The sequence below is a fragment of the Phoca vitulina genome, unplaced genomic scaffold, assembly GCF_004348235.1.
Source record: "Phoca vitulina isolate PV1807 unplaced genomic scaffold, GSC_HSeal_1.0 scaffold9, whole genome shotgun sequence".
NCBI classification, from domain to species: domain Eukaryota; kingdom Metazoa; phylum Chordata; class Mammalia; order Carnivora; family Phocidae; genus Phoca; species Phoca vitulina.
Genome location: NW_022589712.1, coordinates 28,894,780 through 28,906,949, shown reverse-complemented (window position 1 = coordinate 28,906,949; position 12,170 = coordinate 28,894,780). Strand labels below are relative to the sequence as shown.

Here is a 12,170-nt window from a genome sequence, read left to right as displayed (position 1 = left end):
CCATAAAGGCAAGAACACTGACAAAAATGGTCAAACCCAACTTTTTAAGAAGTATGAAAATTAGCCAAAGCCCTACAACAATCCAAGGAATATGTATTTCCCAAAAAAACCAGTTGAATCTTGGCAAAAACTGCAAGCTTTGTGGAGTTTTAACCTGTCCCATTCCCATTAACCTCTTGCCAGTTTCTATGGCAGCCTTAAAAACAGACTCACAACTATGGTAACCAAAACCTAGCAGGCTAGCAGTCACCAGATAGGGCAGAATGGGTTCAGAGTGCCTCCAAAGCCTTATATCCAGGGAAGCGCCACTATATGACCTGTGTGGCAGCCCCTGAAAAGTCTGTAAAGTTCCATTCTCTGGCTTGTCTTTATTTGGTGTGACTCAGAGCCAGCGGTGTGAACACTGTATCCTGAGGGCATTTGTCAAAAACAGTCAGTGGCAACTTAGATGATGATATGAGTTAGGACAAATAAGGAACTGGCCAAAAAATTAAAAGGAAAAATTGGGAAATGACATGTTTATAGGATACTTTGAAAAGCTCCAACCTTCCTGGAAACCTAGAAGGCCATGTGCATGTGCAGGACTGTGTGTATGCCCAGAGAAGGCTCTAATTTTTCATCTCTGGTTAACCTTGACAGTTTGTGCAAGCAGAAGGTGAAGTGTAAGTAAGGCAGAGTTATAAACTGCCTATTGAAGCAATGAAAACATATCCCAACACACACAAAGAACCCCTCGGAAAAGGTTGCAGAACTTGGTTCCAGGCATTTAAGGAAATTTCTGTCTAACCATTAGCTGACCAAACAGACACCTCAGTGGTCAAACACAAAAAATACAGACTTTATATAGAATTACTCCAGGAAAGTCACCAATTAAATAAATATTAACAGTAACAATAACAAAATGACAAGCCATGGGGAGTAGGTGTAGAAAATCTAATTTCCAGATGTGCCACATTATACCATTTCAAATGTCTAGTTATCAACAAAAAATTATGATACACAAAAGGGAGCAGTAAAGTATAACTCTACACAGGAATCAAATAAGTCAACAGAAATTGTCCCTGAGAAAGCCCAGACATTAGATTTACTAGATTTAAAAAATATATATATATAAAAATATATATATCACAGCAAATAGAAAATATCAATTAAAAACAGAAATTATTAAATAGAAATTCCAGAGTTTAAAAGTACAATATTAACTAGAAGGGTTCAGGAGATTTGAACTAGTAGAGGAAATAATCAGTGAACTTGTAAGATAAGTAAATTGGGATTACCTAGTCTGAGGAACAGAAAGAAAAAAGAAGAATGTCAGAGCCTCAGAGATGTATAGGATATCAACTGTACTATCATATGACTAATGGGAATCCCAGAAGGAGAGAAAAGAGAGAAAGGGGAGAAAAATATATTTGAGTACATAATGGCCCTAAACCCCCCAAATTTAATGAAAAACATTAATATGCACATCCTAGAAGCTAAACAAACTCCAACAGGATAAACTCAAAAAGATCCACATCTAGAAATATCATAGTCAAACTACTGAAAGACAAAGACCAAGAATCTTGAAAGCAGCAAGAGAAGAACAACACATCATACAGGATTCTCAGTAAGATTAACAACAGACTTTGCATCAGAAATCTTGGAGGTCAAAAGTTAGTAGGAATAGGCTTTCAATATTTTGTGCTAAAAGAAGACTCAACCTATCATTCAATAAGTAGCACAACTATCCTTTAAAAAGGAAGGAGAAATTAACATATTCCCAGATAAATGATAACAGAGAGATCATAACTAGCAGATCTGCCCTTCAAGAAAAACTAATGGGAGTCCTTCAGTTGGAAACAAAAGGGCATTCTGACAGTAACTCAAATCTATATGAAGAAATAAAGAGCAGTAGAAAAGGTAACTAACTACATAGGTAAATATGAAAGACAGTATATATATTTGTTTTTTGGTACCTCCTCCAACTGATTTAAAAGACAACTTCATAAGGAAATAATTACAAAAATGTATTGATGAGCTTACAATGTATAATGATGTAATCTGAATAACAATAACAGCATAAAGGAGACAAAAGGCAAAAGAGCTGTATTATAGCAAGGTTTTAACATACTACTGAAATTAAGCTGATATTAATCCAAACTAGATTGTTTTAAGTTAAAAGGTTAACTGTAATTCTCAGGGTAACTACTAAGAGAACTCAAAGAAAGTATATAAAAAGAAAAAGGGAATTAAAATGGTATAGTGAAAAATATTAATTTAACTAGAAAAAGTGAGCAATAAAGGAATAAAACAACAAAAAGATACATCAGACATAAAGAAAACAAAATTGGGAGGTGCCTGGGTGGCTCAGTTGGTTAAGCTTCTGCCTTTGGCTCAGGTCGTGATCCCAGGTTACTGGGATCAAGCCCTACTGGGATTAAGCCCCACTGGGCTCGCTGCTCAGTGGGGAGTCTGCTAGTGTCTGCTTCTCCCTCTGCCCCCCCCATGTTCTCTCTCAAATAAATAAAATCTTAAAAAAAAAAAACAAAACTGGGATGCCTGGGTGACTCAGTCAGTTAAGCGTCCAACTCTTAATTTTGGCTCAGGTCATGATCTCAAGGTTGTGAGATATGTGAAATGGAGCTCTGCGTCGGACTCCACGCTGGGTATGGAGCTGGCTTAAGATTCTCTCTCTCTCTCTCTCTCCCTTGGTTCCTCCCCCTCCCCTCCCCTCAAAAAAAAAAAAAAAAGAAAACAAAACCACACTGTAGACTTAATTCTACCCAATCAGTAATTAATTTGAATGTAGATAGATTAAACACTCCAAACAGAAGATACAGATTACCAGAATGCGAAAAAAAAATGATCCAACCGTATGTTGTCTATAAGAGACATATTTTAGATTTAAAGACAAAAAAAAAATTATAGAGGATGAAAAAAATAAACCTCACAAACAGAAATCAAAAGAGGGCTGGAGTGGCTATTCTAGTATCAGGCAAAAGAGAATTTAAGAAAAAAATTGTCAGTAGAGACAAAGAAGAACATTTTAAATGATAAAAAAGTCAATTAGGAAGACTTAAGTATGTATAAATATATGTGCACCTAATACAGCCTCTAAATACATATGCCTCTAAGTACCTATGGCAAAACTGGTAGAACTAAAATGTGAAACAGTTCCACAACAATGTTTGGAGACTACAATACCCCACTTTCAACAGTGAGAAGAACTAGGCCCAATATCAACCTGGGAACAGAAGACTTGGTCAATACTATAAACCAACTAGATCAAACAGACATCTATAGAATGCTGTACCCAAGAAAAGCAGAGTACATATCCTTCTTATGTGCACACAGAACATTCTCTAGGATAGACTATATGCTACGCCATAAAATAAACCTTTAAAAAAAACCCTGAAATCATAGAAAGCATGTTCTCTAACCACAATGAAATGAAAACAGAAATCAGTTACAGGAAGACCTTTGGGAAGTTCATAAATGTGTGGAAATCAAACAACACACTCCTAAATAACCAATGGATCAAAAAGAAATCAACCAGGGAAATTAGGAAAAGATACACAAAAAAATAAACATGATATGCCAAAATGTATGACTGCAACAAAAAACAGTGATCTGAGGAAATTCTGTAGCTGTAAATGCTTTTATTGAGAAGAAAGATATCAAATCAATAATCTAATTTTAAACTTTAAAACTAAAAATATAAAACTAAATGTAGAGTAACCAGAAGGAAGAAAATGATAAACACATGGAAGTAAATGAAATAGCAAATAGAGAAAGACAAAAGAAAGTCAATAAAACTAAAAATTGGTTCTTTGAAAGATCAATAAAATTAACAAAACTTTATCTAGACTGACCATGGGGTGGGAGGTAACACTGAAATCAATAAAATCAAGTATGAAAGAAGAGATATCAGAACTGGCCTTAGAGAAATAAAAAGGATCCGAAGGGAGCGCTATTATCAACTGTATGCTAACAAATTAAGTAGTCTAGATAAAACAAATACATTCCTAGAAAGATACAAAACTGACTGAAGAAAGAGAAAATCTAAATGGACTTGTAAGGTAAAGAGACTGAATTAGCCATCAAAAAACTTCCCACAAAGAAAAGGCCCCACACAGTATGCATCATTGGTGAATTGTACCAAATGTTCAAATACAAAATAACACCAATCTTTCACAAACTCTTCCAAAAAATAAAAGAGAAATGAACACTTTCCAAATCATTCTACGGAGTCAGTATTACTGTGATCCCAAAACTAGACAAGCAAACTACAGACTAAGATTTCTTATGAATATTGACGTAAAAGCATGAATAAAATACCTGTGAACAGAATCCGCAACATTGTAAAAAGGATTATCCACCATAACCAAGTGAAATTTATCCTAGGAATGACAGGTTAGTTTAACATGAAAATCTGTCAATGTAAAAGACTATGTGTGTGTGTGTGTGTGTGTGTGTGTGTGTGTATATATATATATATATATTTTAGAGAGAGGGGTGGGTAGAGGGAGAGGGAGAATCTTAAGCAGGCTCCATGCTCAGCACGAGGCCAATCTCATAACCCTGAGATCATGACCTGAGCCGAAATCAAGAGTCGGACACTGAACACACTGAGCCACCCAGGTACCCCTAAAAGACCATATTAAGGTGTTAAGGACAAAACCCACACAATTATCTCAACAGATACTGCAAAAGCACTTAACACAGTCTAACATCCTTTCCTGATAAAACACTCAACAAAGTAAGAACACAAAGGAACTTCCTCAACCTGATACAGGCTATGTGCAAAAAACACAACTACTAAAAACATATTTAATGGTCAAAGACTGAAGGTTTACCCCCAAAGATTAGGAACAAGACAACTTCAACACTGAACTGGAGATTCTAGCTAGGATAATTAGGCAAGGAATAAAAAGGCATGTGGGTGGAAAGGAAGAAGTAAAACTACCTCTATTAGTAGATGACATAATCTTGTATATAGATAATCTGAAGGTATCTATAAAAAACCCCCCCAAAACATCTTTTAGAATAAAGGTTGCAGAATACAGTATCCATACAAAAAATCATGTATATTGCTATACCTGAGGAAGGAACAATCCGAATATAAAGCCAATTCATTTGCAATATCATCAAAAAATGAAGTACTTCAAATAAAAGTCTGAGTTAAATACTGAAAATCATAAAATATCATTGAAAGAAATTAAAGAATATCTAGATAAATTGAAAGATCCATGTTACTAGATTGAAAGAGTAAGATGAAAATATTCTTCAGTTTTGATCTATAGCTTCAACAGAATCCCTATCAAAAATTTTACAGAAACTGAGAATGTGATTGTAAAATTCATATAGAAACACAGAGCCTAGAATTGCCAAAACAATCTAGAAGAAGAATAAAGTTGGAGGACATGCCCGGATTTTAAAATTTACTACAAAGGTATAGTAATTAAAATAGTAGATTATTGATACAAACACAGGCATATGGAATTGTATGCACTATAATTAATAGCCCAGACATAAAGCCTCACATTCACAGTCAACTGATTTTTGACAAGGGTGCCAAGACCATTAAATGGGGGAGGAACAGTCTTTTCAATAAATGGTGCTGCTAAAACTGGATAACCACATGCAAAAAAAATAAAGTTGCATTCCTAATTCACACCATATACAAAAATTAACTCAAAATGGATTCTAGAACTAAAGGTAGAACTAAATGTACAAAACTCTCATAAGAAAACTGGAGTCAATCTTTGTGACCTTGGATCAGACAATGGTTTCTTAGATATGACATCAAAACACTGAGTGACAAAAGAAAAGAGTAGATAAACTGAACTTTATAAAAATTTTTAAAAAAATGTTTTGCTTCAAAGGACATAACCAAGGAAGAGAAAAGACAACCTATAGAATCGGAGAAATATCTGCAAATTATATATTTGATAAGAGACTTGTATTCAGAGTATATAAAAAACTCTTACAAGTCAATAAAAAGACAAACCCAATTAGATATAAGTAATACAAATCTATTTACATATTTATATTTATGTATAATTTATAGAGTTATGCAACTGATGTATACATAATATGTATATATTTATACATCATATGCCTGGCACATAGTTAAGTACTCAGTAAGCATTAGGCATAACTATTACTATTTAACTCCTGAAGTTCTTTGAGTTATTATAGAGGGATTTTGTAATAAAATATTTCTGAGGATGCGCACAGTTATAAATGTGGTCCTATTTTCCAAATTAAATATAGATTTGCTAACTTCAACTTAATCTGTAAAAACAATTCATTTCTACATTTGGCATAATAATCTCTCAATCCAATATATACATATACATATATAACATATTCATTAAAAAATCTTTAATTTATAATATAGTAAAATATAATTAAAATTTGCCCAATTAGGAAATGGACAAAGGATTTGATTTTCCAAAGAAGATACACAAATAGCAATTCAAAAGATGCTCTATCCTTAGTCACTAAGGAAACAAATCAAATCACAAGATACTACTTCCCACTCACTAGGATGGCTATAATAAAAAGGACAATAACAAGTGTTAGTGAGGATATGGAGAAATTTAAACCCTCATACATGCCTGGTGGGATTGTAAAATGGTTTAGCTACTTTGGAGGATATTTGGGCAGTTCCTCAAAATGTTAAACAGAGAGTTACCATATGACGCAGCAATTCCACTACTAAATTTATGCCCAAGAGAACCGAAAACATGTCCACACAAAGACCTATACTCAGATGTTTACACAGTATTACTCATAATAGCTAAAAATGGAAGCAACCCAAATGCTCATCAATAGATTAATGGATAAAGTGAGGTATATCCATGTAACAAAATATCATTTGGCCATAAAAAGGAATGCAATTCTAATGCATGCTACAACACGGATGAACTTTGAAATCATTATGCAGAGTGAAAGAAGCCAGATACAAAAGGTCGCATATGATATGACTGCATTTATATAAAAATGTCAAGAATAGGCAAATCTATAGAGGTAGAAAGTAGATTAGTATTTGCCAGGGGCTAGAGAGAGAAGGCGATGGTGGTGGGGATTACTAATGAGTATGTGATTTCTTTTTTGGGTAACAAATATACTTTAAAATCAGAGTGGTGATGGTTGTAAAACTGTGAATATACCAAAACCCACTGAATTATAGACTTTAACAGGGTAAATGTTTTTTTAGTTTATTTGGAGAGAAAATGAATGAGAGAGAGAGAGAGAAGGACCAGGGGGAAGGGCAAAGGGAGAGGGAGAAGCAGAACTCCTTATTGAGCAGGGAGCCTGACTAGGATGAGGGGCTTGATCCTGGGACCTCAGGATCATGACCTGAGCTGAAGGCAGATGCGCTTAACTCACTGAACCACCCAGGCGCCCCTATCAGGGTAAATTTTATGCTATGTGAATTAAATCCAAATAAAGCTGTGGTTAGGGCACCTGGGTGGCTCAGTCGTTTAGCGTCTGCCTTCGGCTCAGGTCATGATCCCAGGGTCCTGGGATCGAGTCCCACATCGGGCTCCCTGCTCGGCAGGAAGCCTGCTTCTCCCTCTCCCACTCCCCCTGCTTGTGTTCCTACTCTCGCTCGCTCTCTCTGTCAAATAAATAAAATCTTAAAAAAAAAAAAAAAAAGCTGTGGTTAAAAAAAGAGCATCACAGAAATTATGGTTATGGAAAGTAAAATTGGTTACGATGAATAAAACAACAGATTCAAGCAAAAATACAGAGACCACAGTTCTCCATGACAGAGCAGAGAGCCCTGATTCTGGCTATGGAAATGGACAAGAGAGGTTCGACTGTGGAAATAAAATGGAAGAGAAAGAAATACACGTGGGACATGAGAGAGAGAGAGCTAAGCGGAATATGCATATTACCAAGGTTTTGCTGGTAAGCACCAGGGATAGAAAATTACAGTGGAAAGGCCCAATGAAAGTCTGGGAAGACAGGAATTTTATTGAGCTGTACTCATTTTTAGGTTAGGTTTTAGGTTCTTTGGGTTAACAATTAATTGTTAACAGCCTAAGTACTCCTTATAAAGATTTTTCTAGCAGAATGGAGAAAGGAAAGAATAAGATCAGAAACATCAATTGAGGAATCAGTCATACTTAGGTACCAGCTGAAACTTGTGTGTATACAATGAGCTTTACAATAAGTCTCAAGGAAGAAGGGATGAAGCCCAATCACCTCATTCTTGGGTAATAGTTACAATTACCTTCTCATTCCTTCACTCCAGTTCTTCAAACAGCTGTCTGTGGCATGTGGGCAGCACAGTTTGAAGTGCAGCAGGTGTTTGTAATTTCCTTTCTCAAGGTCACAGGTGACTCTGCCAGTGTACTCGATAAACCACAGCTTCTGGGCCCCTTTCTTCCCACCAAACCCCAAGATCCCCTTCTCACATCCAGATTACTCTCTGCTACTTATATGACTTTAACTCATGCACAGCTATTAAAATTGAATTATTTCCAGAAAATCTACTAAGACTCTATCCACTAACCTCAAATCATATCTGATTAAAACTTCTTGGTGGATAGATGGATATTTTCCAAAATATTTTTTTTTTGAAATTGGCTTTCTTAGGTAACCTCTATATTAGATTTATTCAGAGGGAAGAGTCCTATATGGCTAGTCCTTTCCTCAAATCCAGGCCTTCACGACCCTTTTTAGCTGTTATTTTGATCAGCCTTTCCAGTAGTGCTCAGCTGCCCTTCATGACTACCCCTGCCCAATCCTGTTAAATGTTACAGTGATGACACAAAGATCAGATGAAATAATATACAGTACACAGCAGGGCTCCTAATAAACAGTACATCAACTGTTTTCGTAAGTGCTAATTGATGTTAACATTACCTGAACTGCTCCCAATTTCCAGAGTCTGCCTTGTGCCACTGAGTGACACTAGTATGTAATGGTTTATTCACGTTAACTGACTCTGCTTTTAGGGAGTTTATATTTTTGCTTCAGCTACCATAATTCATTAACATATTCAATTTAAATGTTTCTAGAAGACGCTTAAAGACCTTTAGTGTCTCTAAGACATTCAAGTGAGAGAACTTATAAAACACTCTGCACAGTGCCTGGCATACAGTCCAATAAATGACAGGTATAATTACTATCATTCAACTCCTAAAGTTCTTCAAGTTATCATAAAGGAATGGTGTGTTTAGTAAAATATTTCTGCAGAACACCAACAACTATGAATGTGACCACATTTTCTAAACCAAATATAGATCTACTAACTCCATTTCCCAAGACAAAAATTTATATCTAGGTTTGGCAAATAATCTCTGAATCCAGAAAGTGCCCTCAGAGAAGTCTGCTCATGTTGCCATAAGATATATAATACCAGACAGACGTACGGTGATATGAAACCTTTATGAAGTTTCATTAGAGACACAGAACAAGAAGTTTCATTTCCTTTAGGAATTTATCTCACTTAATCTTTATGCATCAAGCCAATCTGGGACCCAGTCGTGTGGTTATACCAGGAGGTGTCCGCGCTACTGAATGCTGTCCTGCTGTTTCTGCCGAAGATTGATCTCTGGGGACCCTGAGATAACGGCAGGATAAAGAGCAGGATCAATTCCAGAAGAGGAATGTGGATATTTTATCAAGAAAAAAAAGGGATCTATGGAATATTAATAGTGGCAGATGTAAATGTCCATCTAGGCAGGAAAAACAGAGCACTAGTTTGATGACTTTTGATTAAATTGCCCCCAAAGTGGAAAATAATATTGTTAGATGATGAGTGTTAAATTTTTTCTTTTCTAAATGACTGCTTCCTTCATTTTATGGCATGATCAACTCAAGTTTTGGTTTCTGCTATGGACTATATTAATGCTTCCTTAAGAATCAAATTTTATACTGATTGGAAGGAAAATTTCAAGTAATCACCAAATCTTATTTTAAAAGACGTGCAAGTAAATGCTTTGCTAAAGTATATAATGCAATGTAACACTGAAATTGCTTTTAAATAATAATATGTCCCAAACAAAATGACTTACAAATAAAAACTTAAACTGCCCACATGTAAAGAAATTGTTGCTGTTTTGATTTTGTTCACTGTTCAATATTTTTCTAATGTTTTGAATAAATACAATCAATAAGCAGCATTATAAAATCTGTCAATATTACAGAGTTTGGGAAAGAGCTTTATCATACATAAAAAAAAAATCAGAATTCAAAAGAATTCTGGCAGGCTGGATAGTGAGTCAAAAATAAATTGATGAAATTCAACAAGGATAAATGAACAACTCTATACTTAGGGTTAAATAATATTAAGCTAATACCTGAAAGATTACCATGTGCTGGACACTGTACTCAGTACCTGAAACAACAGAATAGCACTAAATGAGGTAGGTATTATTATTAACTCCATTCTAGAGATGAGGATACTGAGACACAGATCTGTAAATAATGGGAAATATGTTTTGACAGCACATCTTTAAAGCTTCAAGGAGTTATGGTATGTCACAGTTCAGTATCAAACACAATATCCAGATTACAGAAACCAATAATAACCACTACATTTTTCATTACAATTAGAATATTAAGTCCAGTTCTGGATACCACTTTTCCTAAGAATGGGAACAAACTGGAATGGAATCAACATCGATTAAGGTAAGTAGAAGAAAATGGATATACTTAAGCTAAAAAAGAGAAGATCAAGATAAAATAAAAATAGATGCTCTTGAGCATCTTAAGAGCTGCATTTATAGAAGAGGAAGCTGACTTGGCCTAAGATGATCTAGAAGCAGAGCAGAGCTAAGATACTAGTTATTTGCAGCAAAAGTATAAAACTTGAATAATTAATGAAAACACAATGTTTACAAGGTAGAACTAGTTTCGAGGAAACAATGTATCCTGGAAACAGGATAAAGAGACTTCTTTATCAAGAGACTTGTTTTCCAGTAAATAAGTAAAGAGACTTTTTCTTTAGTAATTGCTGGCATATCATTCTCATATGTTGACGCTAAAGAATACAAATATGTAGGGACGCCTGGGTGGCTCAGTCGGTTAAGCGGCTGCCTTCGGCTCAGATCATGATCCTGGGGTCCTGGGATCGAGTCCCACATCGGGCTCCATACTCGGCGGAGCCTGCTTCTCCCTCTGCCTGCCTCTCCCCCTGCTTATGTTCTGTCTCTCTCTCTGACAAATACATAAATAAAATCTTTAAAAAAAAAAAAAAGAATACAAATATGTAGAGATTAGAAATGTCTCAACGCTTTTATCACAATATCCCACTAATGTTCACAATAAAGCATTAATAAATTAAATAATAATTTGATCAAATTCTTGGAGATTATTAGGATCAGCAATATAATAATAGCTAGTAATAATATGTGCAATGCCCTGTAGAGTACTCAGATTGTAGTGCTGAACAAGATCATACAAAATCCCTCTTTTAACAAACTGGTGGTTGCCAGAGGGGAGGTGGGTAGGGAGATGGGCAAAATGGGTGAAGGGGGACTGGGAGGTATGAGCTTCCAGTTATGGAATGAATAAATCATGGGGAAAAAAGGTACAACACAGGGAATATAGTCAATGCTATTGTAATAGTGCTTATAGTAACAGATGGTAGGTAGCTACATTCGTGGTGTGCACCGCGTAACTACAGGGTTGTTGAATCACAATGCTGTATACCTGAAACTAATGTAACATGGTGTGTCAGGTACACTTCAATTAAAATAAAATAAAATAAAATAAAATGCCAAATTGGAGGGAGAGGTACTAAAACAAACAAACAAAACCAAAACCAAACCCAAAAAATAAAACACCAAACTCCTTCTCTTGACGGATTATATATTTTAGTAGGGGAGATAAATTCCTTTATTTTCTTATATGCTTTTCTGCTATAAGGCTTCACATTCTGTAAAATTGTGAATTAAATGTAACAGGGTTTATGGAAAAAATCTGGTTGTTGCAGACTACTTAAAATCTCTGGAGCTCCGTGACTAGGGCACTGACAGTCAAAATCCTAACCAAAGTACTAATGCAGTGTTAAATCTGTGCATTTGCACCCAGTGTTATTTTCAGTCAGTCCTGAGACTCTGCAGCCTTACACCCTAGCATCCATGAGACCTCGTCTGAAAGGTAGGTACTTAAACGGATTTACTTTCAACAGAGACCAGTTTATCAAAATTAAAAATCCAATCCAG

The 12,170-nt window shown here is 35.4% G+C and overlaps 1 protein-coding gene across 14 annotated transcripts in view; it reads right to left on the bottom strand.

Annotated features, from left to right (window-relative positions):
* Positions 1–12,170, bottom strand: part of AHI1 (Abelson helper integration site 1) — a 221,376-nt gene that overhangs the window by 58,867 nt on the left and 150,339 nt on the right. The window lies entirely within an intron of this gene.